Here is a 6,112-nt window from a genome sequence, read left to right on the forward strand (position 1 = left end):
CCACCCATAGACTGGTTTTCCAAGGAGAAAAGGTAAATTGTGTAATTATTAATAGTTTCCCACAGATGGCTCCCGCAGTATAAAGGTGACAATGCTGAGTGCAAATACCGGATTAATCCCACAGCCGATGACTTTATCATACCATAAACCAGTGTTATACAATACATCAAAGCGAAAACCTTAATCCACCTCCCACGGATGATAAGCAGCAGCACAGGGACAACATACAGCAAGCGAGGTGATACATAACAGAACTTTAAAAACCAGAGCAGCAACTATAAGAACATTAAATTGACATAATGACCGGCGACTATTAGACCAATATAATGAATGCTTATAACAAATTTGTTTTAACAAGCTCTGGTCAGGTTTGTCATTATCTCAACCCTTCGTGCCCCACATTGGGCGCCAAATGGACTGTCGTGGTTTAACCCCGACCAGCAACTAAGCACAACACAGCCGCTCGCTCACTCCCCCCACACCCAGTGGGATGGGGGAGAAAATCGGGAAAAGAAGTAAAACTCGTGGGTTGAGATAAGAACGGTTTAATAGAACAGAAAAGAAGAAACTAATAATGATAATGATAACACTAATAAAATGACAACAGCAATAACAAAAGGATTGGAATGTACAAATGATGTGCAGTGCAATTGCTCACCACCCGCTGACCAACACCCAGCTAGTCCCCGAGCAGCGATCCCCCACCCCCACTCCCCCCAGTTTATACACTAGATGTGGCGTCACATGGTATGGAATACCCCTTTGGCCACTTTGGGTCAGGTGCCCTGGCTGTGTCCTGTGCCAACTTCTTCTGCCCCTCCAGCTTTCTCGCTGGCTGGGCATGAGAAGCTGAAAAATCCTTGACTGTAGTCTAAACACTACTTAGCAACAACTGAAAACATCAGTGTTATCAACATTCTTTGCATACTGAACTCAAAACATAGCACTGTACCAGCTACTGGGAAGACAGTTAACTCTATCCCAGCTGAAACCAGGACAGTACTGAAGCCCTGCTTCCCAGGAAGTGGCCAGATATTACCTGCTGATGGGAAGTAGAGAATAAAATCTTCTGTTTTCCTTTGCTTTTGCTTTATTAAACTGTCCTTATCTTGACCCACGAGCATTTCATTATATTTTCTCTTGCCTGTCCAGCTGAGGAGGGGAATGATAGAGTGGCTTTGGTTGGCACCTGGCATTCAGCCAAGGTCAACACACCACGGTCCGTTTTGGCGCCCAATATTGGGCAAGACAATGGCAGATTTGCCTTAAGCATGCTATAGCTATAGTAGTTATGAAGTGGCAAGCTCCTGTGCTGGTCACAGAGTTTGTTGGCTGCATTGCTTATCTCTTTATTTTGCTGAGCTTGGGAACCTGCTAATACAAACAATGGCTGTGTGCTTTGCCCTGGCACTGATGGCCTTGCTGTGCTGGGGGAGCTATGTTATGGAGGAGATGAGGGAATACATCTCCCTCTCCCTACCCAGGATTGATGTGGATGGTTTTATTATGCAGGCTCCCAAGGTCCTTGTTCACCCTTATGTGATCTGTTCAATACTAATAATTAATACTGTTGGTATATTATGGGTATTGTGGAATCTGGTCTCATCCTGGTATAAGAGAAGACAAGTTTCGGGTGAGGCAATACTGAAATGTGCCCTGTGCAGCCAGTCCCTGGGTGGCAGGGTGTATGGAAGGATTTGGGCAGATTCCTAGGACGGTTATCACCTCCCATAACCTGGGACTTTACATCTGATCAAGCAAGCAACTCTCAGAGGACTGTGGTTGAGGCAGGGACCCAGACTGCATCTGAGGACACCACGCTCAAGATAGGGACCCAAACAACAACAACTACAGTAATTGCCCCAATAGCAAAAAAGAAACAGTGGACAAGGAGATCAACAGGTCCATACCATCGATTAGTAAGGGAAGAAGAAGAAGAGGAAAGGTTTGATCTAGAAGCCGGTCCTTTGATAAAGAAATTGGAGGAAGGAGTGAGAGAACTTAAACAGGAAGCGGAAACTACCCAGTCCCTGACCTCCTGAGAATTTCAGGACATGCGGAAAGACTACAGCCACCAGCCAGGTGAGCGGATTGCTGCCTGGCTGCTCTGATGCTTGAATAACGGGGCCGACAGTCAGCAACTGGAAGGCAAGGAAGCCCAACAGCTGGGATACCTCACTAGAAACCAGGGAATTGAAAGAGGAATTGGAAAAGAGGCAGCAGTTTGCAGTCTCTGGAGCCAGCTCCTCTCAAGTGTGAGGGCAAGATATCCATTCAAGGAAGATCTTGTGAACTCCTCAGGAAAGTGGACTACCGCAGATGAAGCCATTCAGTACCTGAGAGAGTTAGCAGTGGTGGAAGTCATCTACAGTGATCTAGATGATGAGGAGGTCTCCAAAGATCCAGAGGATGTCCTGTGCACACGGGCCATGTGGAGGAAGGTGATTCAAGGTGCCCCAGCATCGTATTCTAAGAGATTAGCAGTGATGTATTGCCCGGATATGGAAACACCAACTGTGGAGAGAGTGTCTTCTTGGCTCCAAAACTTTGAAGAAAATCTCTGTATCTCCTCAACCCTACAGGACAGTGCCTTGGCTTTCAGGGGTGCCACAAGATATCAGTCCTCTCCTGCCTCGGTCAGAGGGAAAGGGAGCCCCAGGCGTATGCCACGTGGTGCACTCTGGTTCTTCCTGTGTGACCAGGGGGAGGACATGAGGAAGTGGGATGGTGAACCCACCTTTAAGCTGGAAGCCCGTGTACATGAACTGAGAGGGAAGACAGCTGTTAAGAAGGGTTCACCCAAGAAGAAGGCTGTCAGCGTAGTTGCTGTAGAGACCAAAGGCGGCAATCAGTGATCTCCCAGGCACAGGTCTGAGATCACCTCCCTTGATCCTGGTGAGGGGACTTCTGGTCTGGCACCGCAAGGGTCAGACAGTGAATACTCCGATGAGGAACAGCAATAGAGGGTCCCTGCCTTCGGCTAGGAGGAGGAAAGGGATGACCGGATATACTGGACTGTGTGGATTTGATGGCCTGGCACATCAGACCCACAGAAGTATAAGGCTTTGGTAGCCACTGGTGCACAGTGTACACTGGTGCCATCAGGGTACAAGGGCACAGAACCGATCTGGATCTCTGGAGTGACAGAAGCCCACTACACTCCGACTGAAAAAGAGATTCTAGCAGGATATGAGGGGGTTTGAGCCACTGCAGAAGTTGTTGGTAAAGAAGCATATCTCCTCTTGGCACCACAATTGCCTGTGCTACACTGGATGTTCAAAGGAAACATCCCCTCTCCACATCATGCAACCAGCGCTACATGGAGTAAGTGGATAGTGTTGATCACGCAATGAGCTCAACCGAGGAAATCTAACCGCCCAGGAATTCTGGAAGAGATCATGGATTGGCCAGAAGGCAGAGATTTTGGAGCATCGCCTGAGGAGGTGGCTCGTGCTCAAGAGGCACCACCATATAATGAGTTATCAGAAGACGAAAGGCATTATGCTTTGTTTACTGATGGATCCTGTTGTGTGGTAGGGAACCATCGGAAGTGGAAAGCTGCTGTGTGGAGTCCCACACGACAAGTCGTTGAGGCCACTGAAGGAGAAGGCGAGTCAAGTCAGTTTGCAGAAGTGAAAGCCATCCAACTAGCCCTAGATATTGCTGAACGAGAAAAGTGGCTGGTACTCTATCTCTATACTGACCCCTGGATGGTGGCTAATGCCCTATGGGGGTGGCTACAGCAGTGGAAGAAGACCAATTGACAGCGCAGGGGTAAACCCATCTGGGCAGCAGCATTGTGTCAGGACATTGCTGCCCGTGTAGAACACATGGCTCTAAAGGTACGTCATGTAGATGCTCACATGCCCAAAAGCCACACCACTGAAGAACATCAAAACAATGAATATGTAGACAAGGCTGCCAAAATAGAAGTAGCTCAGGTGGACCTGGACTGGGAACATAAGGGTGAGCTATTTGTAGCTCGATGGGCCCACGAAAAATCAGGACATCTAGGGAGAGGTGAGACATATAGATGGGCTCGTGATCAAGGGGTGGACCTGACCATGGAGGCCATCACACAGGTCACTCATGAATGTGAAACATGTGCTGCAATCAAGCGAGCCACCAGAGTAAAGTCTCCCTGGAACAGTGGGTGGTGGCTGGGTTTTCGATATGGCAAGGCCTGGCAAATTGACTACATTGGACCACTGCCACGAACACGCCAAGGCAAGCGCTACATACTCACCATGGTGGAAGCAACTACTGGTGTTATGGATGCACAACTAACCAAATCGAACAGGTGTGAAAACTCAGATTTATTCTTCAGCAAAAGTTAGTTAGAAGTCCGGTAACATTTTATAAAACCACAGGCTCAATGATGTAAAGAGAATTAATACTACACGGCCGACTTAAGAATCCCCAAGATTTAAAGTGATGGCTCAAAATGTGCATATCACTCACCTAAAAGCTGAGGGCTCTCTCCCTCGATGAGTTACCTCAGGCGGTGCCCCGACCCGAGGGGGAGTCCCCGACTGCAGACCCGCTGCTCCAAGGAGGACTGCCAACATGTCCTCCAGCGGAACCCCGTTTATACCATTGTCAAATCTGACCTGTGGTCATTTAATTCTATTGGCTAGGAGGGTCACCTCAGTGTACCTGGCGCATCTTGATTGGCCAGTTCAAATTTCAACCTGCAGCCTCCAGGGTTTCCTTCCCCTCCTCCATTTCGGGAGAAGTTTTGTTTCCTGCTGGCAGGATTGGGGGAGGGTGGAATGTACTGCCACAACTGGCTGGCTAGAAACATATCCTGTAAACCATGCCACTGCCCAAAACACCATCTTAGGCCTTGAAAGGCAAATTTTATGGCGACACGGTACCCCAGAAAGAATTGAATCAGACAATGGGACTCATTTCCAAAATAACCTCATAAGCTCCTGGGCAAAGAAACACGGCATTGAGTGGGTGTACCACATCCCCTATCACCCACAAGCATCTGGAAAAATTGAGAGATATAATGGACTGTTGAAGACTATGTTGAGAGCTCTAGGCAATGGGGCATGGAAGCGTTGGGGTACAAATTTAGTAGAAGCCACTTGGCTGGTTAACACCAGAGGATCTGCTAACCGTCCTGGTCCTGCCCAAACAAAACCCCTACATACTGTGGGAGGAGATAAGGTCCCCGTAGTGCACATGGGGAAGTGGCTGGGGAAGGCAGTCTGCATTTCTCCTCCCATCGGAAGAGGCAGACCCATTCGTGGGATTGTCTTTGCTCAAGGACCTGGGTGTACTTGGTGGGTAATGCGGAAGGATGGGGAGACCCAGTGTGTGCCTCAAGGACATTTAACCTTGGGGGAAAAATAATCTGTGATGTGCGTTGTACGTTGAAGGAAGTAATGTAGCAGGAATGACCTGAACTGCAGAAGAGTGACCTTCACAAGGAACCAGACAAGTGCATCGGTGACCCAAACCAAGCCGGTGTTGGTGCCCAACAATCGAACATACTGCTTCTCCTGTCCTGACCACTCATCTTGACAGATGGGGCCCAAGTCATAGCCTGTTGTTATGAGCATCTGGAGGAGTGGAAGAAGCCCATACAACAGGAGAGTAATATCTATCTGTTAAAGTGATATAGAGAATGAACTGCTTATTGCTTAATGATTGTCTCTCTGCAACTTTACATACCAAGGACTGGTGTTTGTCTAGGATCAAGCCTGTCATAGACTGGTACTCGGGAGTGATGAGCAAGAAGGAGCCATGAGCAATCACAAAAACTTAATTAAATGTTTGATGAATTTACGATCTTGTCAAGAAGGCACAAGCAGAGGCCTTGCTTGAATAGATAGGGCCGGAAAAGATAAGAACTCCTGCCTTTGTTCTCGTCCTTGTAGATAATTTAGCTTAAACTAGCCATATGGTTTTACATCACTAATGAAAACTTAGATAATAAGAGCACTAACAAGCACTGATGTATTAAAACATGTAAAGGACCATACTGCGCAGAATCACCTGAGGAGGGTCAAGTAGCGGACAAGTGAGGAAGACTATGGAAGACCACCAGAGGACTCCTGAAGACCACCTGTGACGGTCTGACAAATTATAGTCAATGTCTCAA

Source organism: Haliaeetus albicilla, chromosome W (assembly GCF_947461875.1).
Source record: "Haliaeetus albicilla chromosome W, bHalAlb1.1, whole genome shotgun sequence".
Lineage (NCBI taxonomy): Eukaryota > Metazoa > Chordata > Aves > Accipitriformes > Accipitridae > Haliaeetus > Haliaeetus albicilla.